At 49.2% G+C, this 21,054-nt stretch overlaps 15 non-coding genes and 2 pseudogenes across 15 annotated transcripts; all 17 read right to left on the reverse strand.

Moving 5' to 3' along the window:
* Window positions 1-35: 35 nt before the first annotated feature.
* On the reverse strand, window positions 36-199 carry LOC143413816 (U1 spliceosomal RNA). The gene has a single exon (XR_013094428.1). It is a non-coding gene; the product is annotated as a U1 spliceosomal RNA (small nuclear RNA).
* An 858-nt stretch (window positions 200-1,057) lies between these two features.
* Window positions 1,058-1,221, reverse strand: LOC143413833 (U1 spliceosomal RNA). Its single transcript, XR_013094445.1, has one exon. It is a non-coding gene; the product is annotated as a U1 spliceosomal RNA (small nuclear RNA).
* An 872-nt stretch (window positions 1,222-2,093) lies between these two features.
* LOC143413772 (U1 spliceosomal RNA) lies at window positions 2,094-2,219 on the reverse strand (annotated as a pseudogene).
* Window positions 2,220-6,326: 4,107 nt separating this feature from the next.
* Window positions 6,327-6,490, reverse strand: LOC143413834 (U1 spliceosomal RNA). The gene has a single exon (XR_013094446.1). It is a non-coding gene; the product is annotated as a U1 spliceosomal RNA (small nuclear RNA).
* An 872-nt stretch (window positions 6,491-7,362) lies between these two features.
* LOC143413773 (U1 spliceosomal RNA) lies at window positions 7,363-7,488 on the reverse strand (annotated as a pseudogene).
* Window positions 7,489-9,625: 2,137 nt separating this feature from the next.
* Window positions 9,626-9,789, reverse strand: LOC143413835 (U1 spliceosomal RNA). Its single transcript, XR_013094447.1, has one exon. It is a non-coding gene; the product is annotated as a U1 spliceosomal RNA (small nuclear RNA).
* An 856-nt stretch (window positions 9,790-10,645) lies between these two features.
* Window positions 10,646-10,809, reverse strand: LOC143413819 (U1 spliceosomal RNA). Its single transcript, XR_013094431.1, has one exon. It is a non-coding gene; the product is annotated as a U1 spliceosomal RNA (small nuclear RNA).
* Window positions 10,810-11,667: 858 nt separating this feature from the next.
* LOC143413820 (U1 spliceosomal RNA) lies at window positions 11,668-11,831 on the reverse strand. The gene has a single exon (XR_013094432.1). It is a non-coding gene; the product is annotated as a U1 spliceosomal RNA (small nuclear RNA).
* An 850-nt stretch (window positions 11,832-12,681) lies between these two features.
* LOC143413836 (U1 spliceosomal RNA) lies at window positions 12,682-12,845 on the reverse strand. Its single transcript, XR_013094448.1, has one exon. It is a non-coding gene; the product is annotated as a U1 spliceosomal RNA (small nuclear RNA).
* An 856-nt stretch (window positions 12,846-13,701) lies between these two features.
* LOC143413821 (U1 spliceosomal RNA) lies at window positions 13,702-13,865 on the reverse strand. The gene has a single exon (XR_013094433.1). It is a non-coding gene; the product is annotated as a U1 spliceosomal RNA (small nuclear RNA).
* Window positions 13,866-14,723: 858 nt separating this feature from the next.
* LOC143413822 (U1 spliceosomal RNA) lies at window positions 14,724-14,887 on the reverse strand. The gene has a single exon (XR_013094434.1). It is a non-coding gene; the product is annotated as a U1 spliceosomal RNA (small nuclear RNA).
* An 850-nt stretch (window positions 14,888-15,737) lies between these two features.
* On the reverse strand, window positions 15,738-15,901 carry LOC143413837 (U1 spliceosomal RNA). Its single transcript, XR_013094449.1, has one exon. It is a non-coding gene; the product is annotated as a U1 spliceosomal RNA (small nuclear RNA).
* Window positions 15,902-16,759: 858 nt separating this feature from the next.
* Window positions 16,760-16,923, reverse strand: LOC112436511 (U1 spliceosomal RNA). Its single transcript, XR_003025118.2, has one exon. It is a non-coding gene; the product is annotated as a U1 spliceosomal RNA (small nuclear RNA).
* An 850-nt stretch (window positions 16,924-17,773) lies between these two features.
* Window positions 17,774-17,937, reverse strand: LOC143413838 (U1 spliceosomal RNA). The gene has a single exon (XR_013094450.1). It is a non-coding gene; the product is annotated as a U1 spliceosomal RNA (small nuclear RNA).
* An 856-nt stretch (window positions 17,938-18,793) lies between these two features.
* On the reverse strand, window positions 18,794-18,957 carry LOC143413823 (U1 spliceosomal RNA). The gene has a single exon (XR_013094435.1). It is a non-coding gene; the product is annotated as a U1 spliceosomal RNA (small nuclear RNA).
* An 858-nt stretch (window positions 18,958-19,815) lies between these two features.
* On the reverse strand, window positions 19,816-19,979 carry LOC143413824 (U1 spliceosomal RNA). Its single transcript, XR_013094436.1, has one exon. It is a non-coding gene; the product is annotated as a U1 spliceosomal RNA (small nuclear RNA).
* An 850-nt stretch (window positions 19,980-20,829) lies between these two features.
* On the reverse strand, window positions 20,830-20,993 carry LOC143413839 (U1 spliceosomal RNA). The gene has a single exon (XR_013094451.1). It is a non-coding gene; the product is annotated as a U1 spliceosomal RNA (small nuclear RNA).
* Window positions 20,994-21,054: the final 61 nt, after the last annotated feature.

A 21,054-nucleotide genomic window follows, 5' to 3' on the forward strand; every position in this document is an offset into this window, starting at 1 on the left:
TACAGCCATGGATCTTTGCTTTTGGACACAAGAGTGAGGGGAGAGCGCGAACGCAGTCCCCTACTACCACAAATTATGCAGTTGAGATTCCCGCATTTGGGGAATTCACAGGGGTCAGCACAACCGCAGTGCAATGGTTGAGCCTCGCCCTGGGTGAACCACCTTCGTGATCATGGTATCTCCCCTGCCAGGTAAGTATGAGTTGCCAGCGTGGGAGACAGGGGTCCCCTTTCCACATCCAGCACTCTGACTGATGGTGCCTAACACACATTTTGTGCCAGTTTAAAGGGCACACCGAGAGAAGAGCAGACACATCGGCTGTATCCCAATTTAGGGTCTGCAGCCTTAAAGTACGCAGCCTCAACGATCCTCAAGGGCCGCGTACTTAAAGACCGCTAAGGCCGGAAGTGCGAGGCTTGTGAAATGTGACGGTCTAGCCTCCGTTGCGATGCCCAGGTTGCCTAGCAACCATGATACTAACAGCTGGAAACGTTACATACAGCATTGTTTGAAGGAATTGAAGGAGAAAATCTTTTGTTCATTTGTTTGTTTGTTTCTACATGAGCTTTGAACATTCTCTGTAAGATTAAGGTCAGCTATTGAACGGCGTATTTTTTTTAAAGTAAAGGCTTTAAAACCAAGTTAGTACAAACGTCACTAATGTCACATAACTTTACCGACATGTGGCCAACAGTAATGTTTTCATGTTCTTCGTTATTAAACATTTGCACATAAATAAGTGACATAATATTCAGTACTTACTTAAAGTTTACTCTTCGGCTGCCCCTCGTCCGCCGTTTTTTTTTCGGCAAAATTATCCACACCCACTGAGGCGCTATGCATTCTGGGATATGTTGGGCCACGAAGTCTACAACGCCACGTCCTTAAAATTCAGGGAAATGAAGGACGCATTTGAGGGCCGCATTTCGAGCAGCCTTCGAATTAGGACAGCCTTTGTCGCCTCACGGTGACGTAATCGGCCTTAAAATGCGGCCTTTAAGGATGCAGACCCTGAATTGGGATACAGCCATGGATCTTCGCTTTTGGACACAAGAGTGAGGGGAGAGCGCGAACGCAGTCCCCCACTACCACAAACTATGCAGTTGAGATTCCCGCATTTGGGGAATTCACAGGGGTCAGCACAACCGCAGTGCAATGGCTGAGCCTCGCCCTGGGTGAACCACATTGGTGATCATGGTATCTCCCCTGCCAGGTAAGTATGAGTTGCCAGCGTGGGAGACAGGGGTCCCCTTTCCACATCCAGCACTCTGGCTGATGGTGCCTAACACACATTTTGTGCCAGTTCAAAGGGCACACCGAGAGAAGAGCAGACACATCGGCTGTATCCCAATTCAGGGTCTGCAGCCTTAAAGTACGCAGCCTCAACGATCCTCAAGGGCCGCGTACTTAAAGACCGCTAAGGCCGGAAGTGCGAGGCTTGTGAAATGTGACGGTCTAGCCTCCGTTGCGATGCCCAGGTTGCCTAGCAACCATGATACTAACAGCTGGAAACGCTACATACAGCATTGTTTGAAGGAATTGAAGGAGAAAATCTTTTGTTCATTTGTTTGTTTGTTTCTACATGAGCTTTGATCATTCTCTGTAAGATTAAGGTCAGCTATTGAACGGCGTATTTTTTTTTAAAGTAAAGGCTTTAAAACCAAGTTAGTACAAACGTCACTAATGTCACATAACTTTGCCGACATGTGGCCAACAGTAATGTTTTCATGTTCTTCGTTATTAAACATTTGCACATAAATAAGTGACATAATATTCAGTACTTACTTAAAGTTTACTCTTCGGCTGCCCCTCGTCCGCCGTTTTTTTTTCGGCAAAATTATCCACACCCACTGAGGCGCTATGCATTCTGGGATATGTTGGGCCACGAAGTCTACACCGCCACGTCCTTAAAATTCAGGGAAATGAAGGACGCATTTGAGGGCCGCATTTCGAGCAGCCTTCGAATTAGGACAGCCTTTGTCGCCTCACGGTGACGTAATTGGCCTTAAAATGCGGCCTTTAAGGCTGCAGACCCTGAATTGGGATACAGCCATGGATCTTTGCTTTTGGACACAAGAGTGAGGGGAGAGCGCGAACGCAGTTGAGATTCCCGCATTTGGGGAATTCACAGGGGTCAGCACAACCGCAGTGCAATGGTTGAGCCTCGCCCTGGGTGAACCACCTTCGTGATCATGGTATCTCCCCTGCCAGGTAAGTATGAGTTGCCAGCGTGGGAGACAGGGGTCCCCTTTCCACATCCAGCACTCTGGCTGATGGTGCCTAACACACATTTTGTGCCAGTTTAAAGGGCACACCGAGAGAAGAGCAGACACATCGGCTGTATCCCAATTCAGGGTCTGCAGCCTTAAAGTACGCAGCCTCAACGATCCTCAAGGGCCGCGTACTTAAAGACCGCTAAGGCCGGAAGTGCGAGGCTTGTGAAATGTGACGGTCTAGCCTCCGTTGCGATGCCCAGGTTGCCTAGCAACCATGATACTAACAGCTGGAAACGCTACATACAGCATTGTTTGAAGGAATTGAAGGAGAAAATCTTTTGTTCATTTGTTTGTTTGTTTCTACATGAGCTTTGATCATTCTCTGTAAGATTAAGGTCAGCTATTGAACGGCGTATTTTTTTTTAAAGTAAAGGCTTTAAAACCAAGTTAGTACAAACGTCACTAATGTCACATAACTTTACCGACATGTGGCCAACAGTAATGTTTTCATGTTCTTCGTTATTAAACATTTGCACATAAATAAGTGACATAATATTCAGTACTTACTTAAAGTTTACTCCTCCTTGAATCGCTACCTTATCGTGGTGGAGGGGTTTGTGTGTCCCAGGGATCCCAGGGGCTATGTTGTCTGGGGGCTTTTGCCCCCTGGTAGGGTCTCCCATGGCAAACTGGTCCTGGGTGAGGGACCAGACAAAGAGCGATTCAGAAGACCCCCATGAAAAGAATATCGAGGGAACAGTTTACCCTGCCCGGGATAGGGTTACCGGGGCCCCGCCCTGGAGCCAGGCCCGGGGAGGGTGCCCGAGGGCGAGCGTCTGGTGGCCGGGCCTTAGTCCATGGGGCCCGGCCGGGCACAGCCCGAAGAGGAGACATGGGCCCATCCTCCCGCAGGCCCACCACCCGCAGGAGGCGCCATAGGGGTCGGGTGCATTGTGAGCCGGGTGGCGGCCAGGAGCGGAGGCCCTGGCGGACCGACCCCCGGCTGCCAAGACTGGCAATAGGGACATGGAATGTCACCTCTCTGGTGGGGAAGGAGCCTGAGTTGGTGCGTGAGGTTGAGAGGTACCGGCTAGATATAGTTGGGCTCACCTCTACGCATTGTCTGGGCTCTGGAACCAGTCTCCTGGAGAGGGGCTGGACTCTGTCTCAGTCTGGAGTTGCCCCTGGTGAGAGGCGGCGGGCTGGGGTGGGTATTCTTATATCCCCTCGGCTTGCTGCCGGTACGTTGGGGTTTTTCCCGGTGGACGAGAGGGTTTGTTCCCTGCGCCTTAGGGTCGGGGAACGGGTCCTGACTGTCATCTGCGCTTATGCGCCGAGTGGCAGTTCGGAGTACCCAGCCTTCTTAGAGTCCCTGGGTGGGGTGCTGGAAGGTGCTCCACCTGGAGACTCTGTTGTCCTGCTGGGAGACTTCAATGCTCACGTGGGTAACGACAGCGAGACCTGGAGGGGCGTGATTGGGAGGAACGGCCTCCCTGATCTGAACCCGAGCGGTGCTTTGTTATTGGACTTCTGTGCTAATCACAGTTTGGCCATAACGAACACCCTGTTCGAACATAAGAGTGTCCATAAGTGCACGTGGCACCAGGATGCTCTAGGCCGTAGGTCGATGATCGATTTTGTAATCGTATCACCAGACCTGCGACCATATGTTCTGGACACTCGGGTAAAGAGAGGGGCTGAGCTGTCAACTGATCACCACCTGGTGGTGAGTTGGATCAGGTGGCGGGGGAGGACGCTGGACAGACCTGGTGCACCTAAACGCGTAGTGAGGGTGTGCTGGGAACGTCTAGCAGAGGCCCCAGTCCGCGAGATCTTCAACGCACACCTCCGGCAGAGCTTCAACAGCATCCCGAGGGAGACTGGGGACATTGAGTCCGAATGGACCATGTTCAGCGTCTCCATTGCCGAAGCTGCTGCATTGAGCTGCGGCCGCAGGTATCGACAGGCCAAGCGGAATGCGGCTCGGGCAGTGGCTGAAGCAAAAACTCGGGTGTGGGAGGAGTTCGGAGAGGCCATGGAAAAAGACTTTCGGACTGCCTCGAAGAGATTCTGGCAAACCGTCAGGCGTCTCAGGAGGGGAAAGCGGTGCTCTACCTGCACTGTGTATAGTGCTGGCGGAGCGCTGTTGACGTCGACTGAGAAAATTGTCGGGCGGTGGAAGGAATACTTCGAGGACCTCCTTAATCCCACTGACACGTCTTCCGGGGAGGAAGCAGAGTCTGGGGATGAGGGGTGTGACCCACCGATTTCCGGGGGCGAGGTCACTGAGGCAGTTAAACAACTCCTTGGTGGCAGAGCCCCTGGTGTCGATGAGGTCCGCCCCGAGTTCCTGAAGGCTCTGGACGTTGTAGGGCTGTCTTGGTTGACACGTCTCTGCAATGTTGCGTGGAGATCAGGGGCAGTACCTGTGGACTGGCAGACCGGGGTGGTGGTCCCCATCTTCAAGAAGGGGGACCGGAGGGTGTGTTCCAACTACAGGGGGATCACACTCCTCAGCCTCCCCGGGAAAGTCTATGCCAGGGTGCTGGAGAGGAGGGTTCGTCCGCTAGTCGAACCTCGGATACAGGAGGAACAATGCGGTTTTCGTCCTGGTCGCGGAACACTGGACCAGCTCTTTGTCCTCTCGAGGATACTTGAGGGTGCATGGGAGTTTGCCCAACCAGTCTACATGTGTTTTGTGGACCTGGAGAAGGCATTCGACCGTGTCCCTCGGGGCGTCCTGTGGGAGGTGTTGCGCGAGTATGGGGTGTCTGGCCCATTGCTACGGGCCATTCAATCCCTATACAACCGTTGCAAGAGCTTGGTTCGCATTGCCGGCAATAAGTCGGACTCGTTCCCGGTGGGTGATGGGCTCCGCCAGGGCTGCCCTTTGTCTCCGGTTCTGTTCATAATTTTTATGGACAGGATTTCTAGGCGCAGCCAAGTGGCGGAGGGCTTTCGCTTTGGTGACCTCAGAATCTCATCTCTGATTTTTGCGGATGATGTGGTTCTGTTGGCTTCATCGGGTGAGGGCCTCCAGCTCGCACTGGAGCGGTTCGCAGCCGAGTGTAACGCAGCGGGAATGAGGATCAGCACCTCCAAATCTGAGGCCATGGTTCTCAGCCGGAAAAGGGTGGAGTGCCCACTCCGGGTCGGGGATGAGTTCCTGCCCCAAGTGGAGGAGTTCAAGTATCTCGGGGTCTTGTTCGCGAGTGATGGGAGAAGGGAGCTGGAGATCGACAGACGGATTGGGGCTGCGGCTGCAGTAATGCGGACGCTGCACCGGTCCGTCGTGGTGAAGAGGGAGCTGAGTGTAAAAGCGAAGCTCTCAATTTACCGGTCGATCTACGTCCCTACCCTCACCTATGGCCACGAGCTGTGGGTAGTGACCGAAAGAACGAGATCGCGGATACAAGCGGCGGAAATGAGCTTCCTCCGAAGGGTGGCTGGCCTCTCCCTTAGAGATAGGGTGAGAAGTTCGGCCATCCGGGAGGGGCTTAGAGTAGAGCAGCTGCTGCTCCACATCGAAAGGAGCCAGCTGAGGTGGTTCGGTCATCTGGCAAGGATGCCCCCTGGGCGCCTCCTGGGCGAGGTGTTCCAGGCATGTCCCACCGGGAGGAGGCCCCGGGGCAGACCCAGGACACGCTGGAGAGATTATATCTCTCGGCTGGCCTGGGAACGCCTTGGTATTCCCCCGGACAAGCTGGAGGAGGTGGCTGGGGAGAGGGAGGTCTGGACCTCTTTGCTTAGGCTGCTACCCCCGCGACCCGACCTCGGATAAGCGGATGAAGATGGATGGATGGATGGATGGATACTTAAAGTTTACTCTTCGGCTGCCCCTCGTCCGCCGTTTTTTTTTCAGCAAAATTATCCACACCCACTGAGGCGCTATGCATTCTGGGATATGTTGGGCCACGAAGTCTACACCGCCACGTCCTTAAAATTCAGGGAAATGAAGGACGCATTTGAGGGCCGCATTTCGAGCAGCCTTCGAATTAGGACAGCCTTTGTCGCCTCACGGTGACGTAATCGGCCTTAAAATGCGGCCTTTAAGGATGCAGACCCTGAATTGGGATACAGCCATGGATCTTTGCTTTTGGACACAAGAGTGAGGGGAGAGCGCGAACGCAGTCCCCTACTACCACAAATTATGCAGTTGAGATTCGCGCATTTGGGGAATTCACAGGGGTCAGCACAACCGCAGTGCAATGGCTGAGCCTCGCCCTGGGTGAACCACATTGGTGATCATGGTATCTCCCCTGCCAGGTAAGTATGAGTTGCCAGCGTGGGAGACAGGGGTCCCCTTTCCACATCCAGCACTCTGGCTGATGGTGCCTAACACACATTTTGTGCCAGTTCAAAGGGCACACCGAGAGAAGAGCAGACACATCGGCTGTATCCCAATTCAGGGTCTGCAGCCTTAAAGTACGCAGCCTCAACGATCCTCAAGGGCCGCGTACTTAAAGACCGCTAAGGCCGGAAGTGCGAGGCTTGTGAAATGTGACGGTCTAGCCTCCGTTGCGATGCCCAGGTTGCCTAGCAACCATGATACTAACAGCTGGAAACGCTACATACAGCATTGTTTGAAGGAATTGAAGGAGAAAATCTTTTGTTCATTTGTTTGTTTGTTTCTACATGAGCTTTGATCATTCTCTGTAAGATTAAGGTCAGCTATTGAACGGCGTATTTTTTTTTAAAGTAAAGGCTTTAAAACCAAGTTAGTACAAACGTCACTAATGTCACATAACTTTGCCGACATGTGGCCAACAGTAATGTTTTCATGTTCTTCGTTATTAAACATTTGCACATAAATAAGTGACATAATATTCAGTACTTACTTAAAGTTTACTCTTCGGCTGCCCCTCGTCCGCCGTTTTTTTTTCGGCAAAATTATCCACACCCACTGAGGCGCTATGCATTCTGGGATATGTTGGGCCACGAAGTCTACACCGCCACGTCCTTAAAATTCAGGGAAATGAAGGACGCATTTGAGGGCCGCATTTCGAGCAGCCTTCGAATTGGGACAGCCTTTGTCGCCTCACGGTGACGTAATTGGCCTTAAAATGCGGCCTTTAAGGCTGCAGACCCTGAATTGGGATACAGCCATGGATCTTTGCTTTTGGACACAAGAGTGAGGGGAGAGCGCGAACGCAGTTGAGATTCCCGCATTTGGGGAATTCACAGGGGTCAGCACAACCGCAGTGCAATGGTTGAGCCTCGCCCTGGGTGAACCACCTTCGTGATCATGGTATCTCCCCTGCCAGGTAAGTATGAGTTGCCAGCGTGGGAGACAGGGGTCCCCTTTCCACATCCAGCACTCTGGCTGATGGTGCCTAACACACATTTTGTGCCAGTTTAAAGGGCACACCGAGAGAAGAGCAGACACATCGGCTGTATCCCAATTCAGGGTCTGCAGCCTTAAAGTACGCAGCCTCAACGATCCTCAAGGGCCGCGTACTTAAAGACCGCTAAGGCCGGAAGTGCGAGGCTTGTGAAATGTGACGGTCTAGCCTCCGTTGCGATGCCCAGGTTGCCTAGCAACCATGATACTAACAGCTGGAAACGCCACATACAGCATTGTTTGAAGGAGAAAATCTTTTGTTCATTTGTTTGTTTGTTTCTACATGAGCTTTGATCATTCTCTGTAAGATTAAGGTCAGCTATTGAACGGCGTATTTTTTTTTTAAAGTAAAGGCTTTAAAACCAAGTTAGTACAAACGTCACTAATGTCACATAACTTTGCCGACATGTGGCCAACAGTAATGTTTTCATGTTCTTCGTTATTAAACATTTGCACATAAATAAGTGACATAATATTCAGTACTTACTTAAAGTTTACTCTTCGGCTGCCCCTCGTCCGCCGTTTTTTTTCGGCAAAATTATCCACACCCACTGCGGCGCTATGCATTCTGGGATATGTTGGGCCGCGAAGTCTACTCCGCCACGTCCTTAAAATTCAGGGAAATGAAGGACGGATTTGAGGGCCGCATTTCGAGCAGCCTTCGAATTAGGACAGCCTTTGTCGCCTCACGGTAGTGATGGGACGTTCTGTATCGAGGCTTCGGAGCGTGTGTCGAGTAATGGAGGGGGCGTTTCCGCGAAGCGCGTATCGAGGCTTGCTTCATTTATGGGAGGAGCTGAAAATGATGACGTCCGAAGCCTCGCTGCCCGGCTGTACCACGTGACTGGTTCATGAAGTGGTTCGAACTTTGCCGCGAGATATGACAGCGATATAAACCCCTCAGACTTCATTCAAAAATGTGGGTGTTTGATGGAGAGTTGCGGTTAGCGAGAGTTTGGAGACCGTATGGAGGTTTATGAGAGTGAGGAGAGTCAGGAGAGAATGGAGCCAGCTAAGAAGAGGAGGATGTCCTCCCCTGTGTGGGAACATTTTGATCTTATTCCTCCTAACAAGGTATTTCTACAGAAGATGTATTTTCATGATACTGATGGTGCAATACAATTTATGTTGAGCTGTCTTGACTTTTGTACAAGGTGAAGTGTTTGCTATGTGCCAGGGAGCTGGGATATAACAACAACACCTCATCCATGCTTAGGCACTACAGAGCTTTGCATGAGAATAAGGGGGACACCGATCGTGGAGCAAGACCAGGTGAGCCATCAAATGCAATGATAATATAGGATGCAGTAATGTTACTAAATGATATAACAATATTATACAACTGTAATAAGTTACGTGTGTGCTATTTATATTTGTGCTTTATCTTTATTGTCTTTCCTCAGGAGAACAATCTCAAATAGATGAAGACCTGGTTAGCATGGTGATTGAGGACTCCCAGCCATTTAGCATTGTGGAGGACAAAGGATTCAAAAGATTTGTTAAATCATTAAATCCTAGCTATGTTCTCCCCACTAAAAAGGTCATAAAAGCAGTGAAAATTTAGTTTTTACAGAATAAAATGTGAACAGGCAGGACTGAGGCTGTGTAGCTGTCCATACCTCAACGTTACAAAAGCACAACCACTGTCCACACCCCAACCACACCTCACCTCACAGTAAATGATCATTTCCATTTCAAGCATTTCCAAATAATCATTTCCCATACTGCCACTATAAATATACACAGTATACTGCCATCACTACAATATACATGTTTTACACACTCCTTTTGTTGTTGACATTTACAGGCTGTGTGCAAAATGCCACACTCTTCAAATTCATGCCAGCTATTATTTTTACGTCCAGTAGGTGTCCTGCTAGAGCAAATGAAGCTTCATGAAGCTTCGCGTTGGGGTGAACCAATTGGATGAAAAGCTTCAGTGCTTCATGGGGCTTCATCTGCCCATCACTACCTCACGGTGACGTAATCGGCCTTAAAATGCGGCCTTTAAGGATGCAGACCCTGAATTGGGATACAGCCATGGATCTTTGCTTTTGGACACAAGAGTGAGGGGAGAGCGCGAACGCAGTCCCCTACTACCACAAATTATGCAGTTGAGATTCGCGCATTTGGGGAATTCACAGGGGTCAGCACAACCGCAGTGCAATGGCTGAGCCTCGCCCTGGGTGAACCACATTGGTGATCATGGTATCTCCCCTGCCAGGTAAGTATGAGTTGCCAGCGTGGGAGACAGGGGTCCCCTTTCCACATCCAGCACTCTGGCTGATGGTGCCTAACACACATTTTGTGCCAGTTCAAAGGGCACACCGAGAGAAGAGCAGACACATCGGCTGTATCCCAATTCAGGGTCTGCAGCCTTAAAGTACGCAGCCTCAACGATCCTCAAGGGCCGCGTACTTAAAGACCGCTAAGGCCGGAAGTGCGAGGCTTGTGAAATGTGACGGTCTAGCCTCCGTTGCGATGCCCAGGTTGCCTAGCAACCATGATACTAACAGCTGGAAACGCTACATACAGCATTGTTTGAAGGAATTGAAGGAGAAAATCTTTTGTTCATTTGTTTGTTTGTTTCTACATGAGCTTTGATCATTCTCTGTAAGATTAAGGTCAGCTATTGAACGGCGTATTTTTTTAAAGTAAAGGCTTTAAAACCAAGTTAGTACAAACGTCACTAATGTCACATAACTTTGCCGACATGTGGCCAACAGTAATGTTTTCATGTTCTTCGTTATTAAACATTTGCACATAAATAAGTGACATAATATTCAGTACTTACTTAAAGTTTACTCTTCGGCTGCCCCTCGTCCGCCGTTTTTTTTCGGCAAAATTATCCACACCCACTGCGGCGCTATGCATTCTGGGATATGTTGGGCCGCGAAGTCTACACCGCCACGTCCTTAAAATTCAGGGAAATGAAGGACGCATTTGAGGGCCGCATTTCGAGCAGCCTTCGAATTGGGACAGCCTTTGTCGCCTCACGGTGACGTAATCGGCCTTAAAATGCGGCCTTTAAGGCTGCAGACCCTGAATTGGGATACAGCCATGGATCTTTGCTTTTGGACACAAGAGTGAGGGGAGAGCGCGAACGCAGTCCCCCACTACCACAAATTATGCAGTTGAGATTCCCGCATTTGGGGAATTCACAGGGGTCAGCACAACCGCAGTGCAATGGTTGAGCCTCGCCCTGGGTGAACCACCTTCGTGATCATGGTATCTCCCCTGCCAGGTAAGTATGAGTTGCCAGCGTGGGAGACAGGGGTCCCCTTTCCACATCCAGCACTCTGGCTGATGGTGCCTAACACACATTTTGTGCCAGTTTAAAGGGCACACCGAGAGAAGAGCAGACACATCGGCTGTATCCCAATTCAGGGTCTGCAGCCTTAAAGTACGCAGCCTCAACGATCCTCAAGGGCCGCGTACTTAAAGACCGCTAAGGCCGGAAGTGCGAGGCTTGTGAAATGTGACGGTCTAGCCTCCGTTGCGATGCCCAGGTTGCCTAGCAACCATGATACTAACAGCTGGAAACGCCACATACAGCATTGTTTGAAGGAATTGAAGGAGAAAATCTTTTGTTCATTTGTTTGTTTGTTTCTACATGAGCTTTGATCATTCTCTGTAAGATTAAGGTCAGCTATTGAACGGCGTATTTTTTTTTAAAGTAAAGGCTTTAAAACCAAGTTAGTACAAACGTCACTAATGTCACATAACTTTACCGACATGTGGCCAACAGTAATGTTTTCATGTTCTTCGTTATTAAACATTTGCACATAAATAAGTGACATAATATTCAGTACTTACTTAAAGTTTACTCTTCGGCTGCCCCTCGTCCGCCGTTTTTTTTCGGCAAAATTATCCACACCCACTGCGGCGCTATGCATTCTGGGATATGTTGGGCCGCGAAGTCTACACCGCCACGTCCTTAAAATTCAGGGAAATGAAGGACGCATTTGAGGGCCGCATTTCGAGCAGCCTTCGAATTGGGACAGCCTTTGTCGCCTCACGGTGACGTAATCGGCCTTAAAATGCGGCCTTTAAGGCTGCAGACCCTGAATCGGGATACAGCCATGGACCTTTGCTTTTGGACACAAGAGTGAGGGGAGAGCGCGAACGCAGTCCCCCACTACCACAAATTATGCAGTTGAGATTCCCGCATTTGGGGAATTCACAGGGGTCAGCACAACCGCAGTGCAATGGTTGAGCCTCGCCCTGGGTGAACCACCTTCGTGATCATGGTATCTCCCCTGCCAGGTAAGTATGAGTTGCCAGCGTGGGAGACAGGGGTCCCCTTTCCACATCCAGCACTCTGGCTGATGGTGCCTAACACACATTTTGTGCCAGTTTAAAGGGCACACCGAGAGAAGAGCAGACACATCGGCTGTATCCCAATTCAGGGTCTGCAGCCTTAAAGTACGCAGCCTCAACGATCCTCAAGGGCCGCGTACTTAAAGACCGCTAAGGCCGGAAGTGCGAGGCTTGTGAAATGTGACGGTCTAGCCTCCGTTGCGATGCCCAGGTTGCCTAGCAACCATGATACTAACAGCTGGAAACGCTACATACAGCATTAATTGAAGGAGAAAATCTTTTGTTCATTTGTTTGTTTGTTTCTACATGAGCTTTGATCATTCTCTGTAAGATTAAGGTCAGCTATTGAACGGCGTATTTTTTTTTTAAAGTAAAGGCTTTAAAACCAAGTTAGTACAAACGTCACTAATGTCACATAACTTTGCCGACATGTGGCCAACAGTAATGTTTTCATGTTCTTCGTTATTAAACATTTGCACATAAATAAGTGACATAATATTCAGTACTTACTTAAAGTTTACTCTTCGGCTGCCCCTCGTCCGCCGTTTTTTTTCGGCAAAATTATCCACACCCACTGCGGCGCTATGCATTCTGGGATATGTTGGGCCGCGAAGTCTACTCCGCCACGTCCTTAAAATTCAGGGAAATGAAGGACGGATTTGAGGGCCGCATTTCGAGCAGCCTTCGAATTAGGACAGCCTTTGTCGCCTCACGGTGACGTAATCGGCCTTAAAATGCGGCCTTTAAGGATGCAGACCCTGAATTGGGATACAGCCATGGATCTTTGCTTTTGGACACAAGAGTGAGGGGAGAGCGCGAACGCAGTCCCCTACTACCACAAATTATGCAGTTGAGATTCGCGCATTTGGGGAATTCACAGGGGTCAGCACAACCGCAGTGCAATGGCTGAGCCTCGCCCTGGGTGAACCACATTGGTGATCATGGTATCTCCCCTGCCAGGTAAGTATGAGTTGCCAGCGTGGGAGACAGGGGTCCCCTTTCCACATCCAGCACTCTGGCTGATGGTGCCTAACACACATTTTGTGCCAGTTCAAAGGGCACACCGAGAGAAGAGCAGACACATCGGCTGTATCCCAATTCAGGGTCTGCAGCCTTAAAGTACGCAGCCTCAACGATCCTCAAGGGCCGCGTACTTAAAGACCGCTAAGGCCGGAAGTGCGAGGCTTGTGAAATGTGACGGTCTAGCCTCCGTTGCGATGCCCAGGTTGCCTAGCAACCATGATACTAACAGCTGGAAACGCTACATACAGCATTGTTTGAAGGAATTGAAGGAGAAAATCTTTTGTTCATTTGTTTGTTTGTTTCTACATGAGCTTTGATCATTCTCTGTAAGATTAAGGTCAGCTATTGAACGGCGTATTTTTTTAAAGTAAAGGCTTTAAAACCAAGTTAGTACAAACGTCACTAATGTCACATAACTTTGCCGACATGTGGCCAACAGTAATGTTTTCATGTTCTTCGTTATTAAACATTTGCACATAAATAAGTGACATAATATTCAGTACTTACTTAAAGTTTACTCTTCGGCTGCCCCTCGTCCGCCGTTTTTTTTCGGCAAAATTATCCACACCCACTGCGGCGCTATGCATTCTGGGATATGTTGGGCCGCGAAGTCTACACCGCCACGTCCTTAAAATTCAGGGAAATGAAGGACGCATTTGAGGGCCGCATTTCGAGCAGCCTTCGAATTGGGACAGCCTTTGTCGCCTCACGGTGACGTAATCGGCCTTAAAATGCGGCCTTTAAGGCTGCAGACCCTGAATTGGGATACAGCCATGGATCTTTGCTTTTGGACACAAGAGTGAGGGGAGAGCGCGAACGCAGTCCCCCACTACCACAAATTATGCAGTTGAGATTCCCGCATTTGGGGAATTCACAGGGGTCAGCACAACCGCAGTGCAATGGTTGAGCCTCGCCCTGGGTGAACCACCTTCGTGATCATGGTATCTCCCCTGCCAGGTAAGTATGAGTTGCCAGCGTGGGAGACAGGGGTCCCCTTTCCACATCCAGCACTCTGGCTGATGGTGCCTAACACACATTTTGTGCCAGTTTAAAGGGCACACCGAGAGAAGAGCAGACACATCGGCTGTATCCCAATTCAGGGTCTGCAGCCTTAAAGTACGCAGCCTCAACGATCCTCAAGGGCCGCGTACTTAAAGACCGCTAAGGCCGGAAGTGCGAGGCTTGTGAAATGTGACGGTCTAGCCTCCGTTGCGATGCCCAGGTTGCCTAGCAACCATGATACTAACAGCTGGAAACGCCACATACAGCATTGTTTGAAGGAATTGAAGGAGAAAATCTTTTGTTCATTTGTTTGTTTGTTTCTACATGAGCTTTGATCATTCTCTGTAAGATTAAGGTCAGCTATTGAACGGCGTATTTTTTTTTAAAGTAAAGGCTTTAAAACCAAGTTAGTACAAACGTCACTAATGTCACATAACTTTACCGACATGTGGCCAACAGTAATGTTTTCATGTTCTTCGTTATTAAACATTTGCACATAAATAAGTGACATAATATTCAGTACTTACTTAAAGTTTACTCTTCGGCTGCCCCTCGTCCGCCGTTTTTTTTCGGCAAAATTATCCACACCCACTGCGGCGCTATGCATTCTGGGATATGTTGGGCCGCGAAGTCTACACCGCCACGTCCTTAAAATTCAGGGAAATGAAGGACGCATTTGAGGGCCGCATTTCGAGCAGCCTTCGAATTGGGACAGCCTTTGTCGCCTCACGGTGACGTAATCGGCTTTAAAATGCGGCCTTTAAGGCTGCAGACCCTGAATCGGGATACAGCCATGGACCTTTGCTTTTGGACACAAGAGTGAGGGGAGAGCGCGAACGCAGTCCCCCACTACCACAAATTATGCAGTTGAGATTCCCGCATTTGGGGAATTCACAGGGGTCAGCACAACCGCAGTGCAATGGTTGAGCCTCGCCCTGGGTGAACCACCTTCGTGATCATGGTATCTCCCCTGCCAGGTAAGTATGAGTTGCCAGCGTGGGAGACAGGGGTCCCCTTTCCACATCCAGCACTCTGGCTGATGGTGCCTAACACACATTTTGTGCCAGTTTAAAGGGCACACCGAGAGAAGAGCAGACACATCGGCTGTATCCCAATTCAGGGTCTGCAGCCTTAAAGTACGCAGCCTCAACGATCCTCAAGGGCCGCGTACTTAAAGACCGCTAAGGCCGGAAGTGCGAGGCTTGTGAAATGTGACGGTCTAGCCTCCGTTGCGATGCCCAGGTTGCCTAGCAACCATGATACTAACAGCTGGAAACGCTACATACAGCATTAATTGAAGGAGAAAATCTTTTGTTCATTTGTTTGTTTGTTTCTACATGAGCTTTGATCATTCTCTGTAAGATTAAGGTCAGCTATTGAACGGCGTATTTTTTTTTTAAAGTAAAGGCTTTAAAACCAAGTTAGTACAAACGTCACTAATGTCACATAACTTTGCCGACATGTGGCCAACAGTAATGTTTTCATGTTCTTCGTTATTAAACATTTGCACATAAATAAGTGACATAATATTCAGTACTTACTTAAAGTTTACTCTTCGGCTGCCCCTCGTCCGCCGTTTTTTTTCGGCAAAATTATCCACACCCACTGCGGCGCTATGCATTCTGGGATATGTTGGGCCGCGAAGTCTACTCCGCCACGTCCTTAAAATTCAGGGAAATGAAGGACGGATTTGAGGGCCGCATTTCGAGCAGCCTTCGAATTAGGACAGCCTTTGTCGCCTCACGGTGACGTAATCGGCCTTAAAATGCGGCCTTTAAGGATGCAGACCCTGAATTGGGATACAGCCATGGAGCTTTGCTTTTGGACACAAGAGTGAGGGGAGAGCGCGAACGCAGTCCCCTACTACCACAAATTATGCAGTTGAGATTCGCGCATTTGGGGAATTCACAGGGGTCAGCACAACCGCAGTGCAATGGCTGAGCCTCGCCCTGGGTGAACCACATTGGTGATCATGGTATCTCCCCTGCCAGGTAAGTATGAGTTGCCAGCGTGGGAGACAGGGGTCCCCTTTCCACATCCAGCACTCTGGCTGATGGTGCCTAACACACATTTTGTGCCAGTTCAAAGGGCACACCGAGAGAAGAGCAGACACATCGGCTGTATCCCAATTCAGGGTCTGCAGCCTTAAAGTACGCAGCCTCAACGATCCTCAAGGGCCGCGTACTTAAAGACCGCTAAGGCCGGAAGTGCGAGGCTTGTGAAATGTGACGGTCTAGCCTCCGTTGCGATGCCCAGGTTGCCTAGCAACCATGATACTAACAGCTGGAAACGCTACATACAGCATTGTTTGAAGGAATTGAAGGAGAAAATCTTTTGTTCATTTGTTTGTTTGTTTCTACATGAGCTTTGATCATTCTCTGTAAGATTAAGGTCAGCTATTGAACGGCGTATTTTTTTTTAAAGTAAAGGCTTTAAAACCAAGTTAGTACAAACGTCACTAATGTCACATAACTTTACCGACATGTGGCCAACAGTAATGTTTTCATGTTCTTCATTATTAAACATTTGCACATAAATAAGTGACATAATATTCAGTACTTACTTAAAGTTTACTCTTCGGCTGCCCCTCGTCCGCCGTTTTTTTTCGGCAAAATTATCCACACCCACTGCGGCGCTATGCATTCTGGGATATGTTGGGCCGCGAAGTCTACTCCGCCACGTCCTTAAAATTCAGGGAAATGAAGGACGCATTTGAGGGCCGCATTTCGAGCAGCCTTCGAATTAGGACAGCATTTGTCGCCTCACGGTGACGTAATCGGCCTTAAAATGCGGCCTTTAAGGATGCAGACCCTGAATTGGGATACAGCCATGGATCTTTGCTTTTGGACACAAGAGTGAGGGGAGAGCGCGAACGCAGTCCCCTACTACCACAAATTATGCAGTTGAGATTCGTGCATTTGGGGAATTCACAGGGGTCAGCACAACCGCAGTGCAATGGCTGAGCCTCGCCCTGGGTGAACCACATTGGTGATCATGGTATCTCCCCTGCCAGGTAAGTATGAGTTGCCAGCGTGGGAGACAGGGGTCCCCTTTCCACATCCAGCACTCTGGCTGATGGTGCCTAACACACATTTTGTGCCAGTTTAAAGGGCACACCGAGAGAAGAGCAGACACATCGGCTGTATCCCAATTCAGGGTCTGCAGCCTTAAAGTACGCAGCCTCAACGATCCTCAAGGGCCGCGTACTTAAAGACCGCTAAGGCCGGAAGTGCGAGGCTTGTGAAATGTGACGGTCTAGCCTCCGTTGCGATGCCCAGGTTGCCTAGCAACCATGATACTAACAGCTGGAAACGCTACATACAGCATTAATTGAAGGAGAAAATCTTTTGTTCATTTGTTTGTTTGTTTCTACATGAGCTTTGATCATTCTCTGTAAGATTAAGGTCAGCTATTGAACGGCGTATTTTTTTTTTAAAGTAAAGGCTTTAAAACCAAGTTAGTACAAACGTCACTAATGTCACATAACTTTGCCGACATGTGGCCAACAGTAATGTTTTCATGTTCTTCGTTATTAAACATTTGCACATAAATAAGTGACATAATATTCAGTACTTACTTAAAGTTTACTCTTCGGCTGCCCCTCGTCCGCCGTTTTTTTTCGGCAAAATTATCCACACCCACTGCGGCGCTATGCATTCTGGGATATGTTGGGCCGCGAAGTCTACTCCGCCACGTCCTTAAAATTCAGGGAAATGAAGGACGGATTTGAGGGCCGCATTTCGAGCAGCCTTCGAATTAGGACAGCCTTTGTCGCCTCACGGTGACGTAATCGGCCTTAAAATGCGGCCTTTAAGGATGCAGACCCTGAATTGGGATACAGCCATGGATCTTTGCTTTTGGACACAAGAGTGAGGGGAGAGCGCGAACGCAGTCCCCTACTACCACAAATTATGCAGTTGAGATTCGCGCATTTGGGGAATTCACAGGGGTCAGCACAACCGCAGTGCAATGGCTGAGCCTCGCCCTGGGTGAACCACATTGGTGATCATGGTATCTCCCCTGCCAGGTAAGTATGAGTTGCCAGCGTGGGAGACAGGGGTCCCCTTTCCACATCCAGCACTCTGGCTGATGGTGCCTAACACACATTTTGTGCCAGTTCAAAGGGCACACCGAGAGAAGAGCAGACACATCGGCTGTATCCCAATTCAGGGTCTGCAGCCTTAAAGTACGCAGCCTCAACGATCCTCAAGGGCCGCGTACTTAAAGACCGCTAAGGCCGGAAGTGCGAGGCTTGTGAAATGTGACGGTCTAGCCTCCGTTGCGATGCCCAGGTTGCCTAGCAACCATGATACTAACAGCTGGAAACGCTACATACAGCATTGTTTGAAGGAATTGAAGGAGAAAATCTTTTGTTCATTTGTTTGTTTGTTTCTACATGAGCTTTGATCATTCTCTGTAAGATTAAGGTCAGCTATTGAACGGCGTATTTTTTTAAAGTAAAGGCTTTAAAACCAAGTTAGTACAAACGTCACTAATGTCACATAACTTTGCCGACATGTGGCCAACAGTAATGTTTTCATGTTCTTCGTTATTAAACATTTGCACATAAATAAGTGACATAATATTCAGTACTTACTTAAAGTTTACTCTTCGGCTGCCCCTCGTCCGCCGTTTTTTTTCGGCAAAATTATCCACACCCACTGCGGCGCTATGCATTCTGGGATATGTTGGGCCGCGAAGTCTACACCGCCACGTCCTTAAAATTCAGGGAAATGAAGGACGCATTTGAGGGCCGCATTTCGAGCAGCCTTCGAATTGGGACAGCCTTTGTCGCCTCACGGTGACGTAATCGGCCTTAAAATGCGGCCTTTAAGGCTGCAGACCCTGAATTGGGATACAGCCATGGATCTTTGCTTTTGGACACAAGAGTGAGGGGAGAGCGCGAACGCAGTCCCCCACTACCACAAATTATGCAGTTGAGATTCCCGCATTTGGGGAATTCACAGGGGTCAGCACAACCGCAGTGCAATGGTTGAGCCTCGCCCTGGGTGAACCACCTTCGTGATCATGGTATCTCCCCTGCCAGGTAAGTATGAGTTGCCAGCGTGGGAGACAGGGGTCCCCTTTCCACATCCAGCACTCTGGCTGATGGTGCCTAACACACATTTTGTGCCAGTTTAAAGGGCACACCGAGAGAAGAGCAGACACATCGGCTGTATCCCAATTCAGGGTCTGCAGCCTTAAAGTACGCAGCCTCAACGATCCTCAAGGGCCGCGTACTTAAAGACCGCTAAGGCCGGAAGTGCGAGGCTTGTGAAATGTGACGGTCTAGCCTCCGTTGCGATGCCCAGGTTGCCTAGCAACCATGATACTAACAGCTGGAAACGCCACATACAGCATTGTTTGAAGGAATTGAAGGAGAAAATCTTTTGTTCATTTGTTTGTTTGTTTCTACATGAGCTTTGATCATTCTCTGTAAGATTAAGGTCAGCTATTGAACGGCGTATTTTTTTTTAAAGTAAAGGCTTTAAAACCAAGTTAGTACAAACGTCACTAATGTCACATAACTTTACCGACATGTGGCCAACAGTAATGTTTTCATGTTCTTCGTTATTAAACATTTGCACATAAATAAGTGACATAATATTCAGTACTTACTTAAAGTTTACTCTTCGGCTGCCCCTCGTCCGCCGTTTTTTTTCGGCAAAATTATCCACACCCACTGCGGCGCTATGCATTCTGGGATATGTTGGGCCGCGAAGTCTACACCGCCACGTCCTTAAAATTCAGGGAAATGAAGGACGCATTTGAGGGCCGCATTTCGAGCAGCCTTCGAATTGGGACAGCCTTTGTCGCCTCACGGTGACGTAATCGGCTTTAAAATGCGGCCTTTAAGGCTGCAGACCCTGAATCGGGATACAGCCATGGACCTTTGCTTTTGGACACAAGAGTGAGGGGAGAGCGCGAACGCAGTCCCCCACTACCACAAATTATGCAGTTGAGATTCCCGCATTTGGGGAATTCACAGGGGTCAGCACAACCGCAGTGCAATGGTTGAGCCTCGCCCTGGGTGAACCACCTTCGTGATCATGGTATCTCCCCTGCCAGGTAAGTATGAGTTGCCAGCGTGGGAGACAGGGGTCCCCTTTCCACATCCAGCACTCTGGCTGATGGTGCCTAACACACATTTTGTGCCAGTTTAAAGGGCACACCGAGAGAAGAGCAGACACATCGGCTGTATCCCAATTCAGGGTCTGCAGCCTTAAAGTACGCAGCCTCAACGATCCTCAAGGGCCGCGTACTTAAAGACCGCTAAGGCCGGAAGTGCGAGGCTTGTGAAATGTGACGGTCTAGCCTCCGTTGCGATGCCCAGGTTGCCTAGCAACCATGATACTAACAGCTGGAAACGCTACATACAGCATTAATTGAAGGAGAAAATCTTTTGTTCATTTGTTTGTTTGTTTCTACATGAGCTTTGATCATTCTCTGTAAGATTAAGGTCAGCTATTGAACGGCGTATTTTTTTTTTAAAGTAAAGGCTTTAAAACCAAGTTAGTACAAACGTCACTAATGTCACATAACTTTGCCGACATGTGGCCAACAGTAATGTTTTCATGTTCTTCGTTATTAAACATTTGCACATAAATAAGTGACATAATATTCAGTACTTACTTAAAGTTTACTCTTCGGCTGCCCCTCGTCCGCCGTTTTTTTTCGGCAAAATTATCCACACCCACTGCGGCGCTATGCATTCTGGGATATGTTGGGCCGCGAAGTCTACTCCGCCACGTCCTTAAAATTCAGGGAAATGAAGGACGGATTTGAGGGCCGCATTTCGAGCAGCCTTCGAATTAGGACAGCCTTTGTCGCCTCACGGTGACGTAATCGGCCTTAAAATGCGGCCTTTAAGGATGCAGACCCTGAATTGGGATACAGCCATGGAGCTTTGCTTTTGGACACAAGAGTGAGGGGAGAGCGCGAACGCAGTCCCCTACTACCACAAATTATGCAGTTGAGATTCGCGCATTTGGGGAATTCACAGGGGTCAGCACAACCGCAGTGCAATGGCTGAGCCTCGCCCTGGGTGAACCACATTGGTGATCATGGTATCTCCCCTGCCAGGTAAGTATGAGTTGCCAGCGTGGGAGACAGGGGTCCCCTTTCCACATCCAGCACTCTGGCTGATGGTGC

Source organism: Maylandia zebra, linkage group LG18 (genome assembly GCF_041146795.1).
Source record: "Maylandia zebra isolate NMK-2024a linkage group LG18, Mzebra_GT3a, whole genome shotgun sequence".
Lineage (NCBI taxonomy): Eukaryota > Metazoa > Chordata > Actinopteri > Cichliformes > Cichlidae > Maylandia > Maylandia zebra.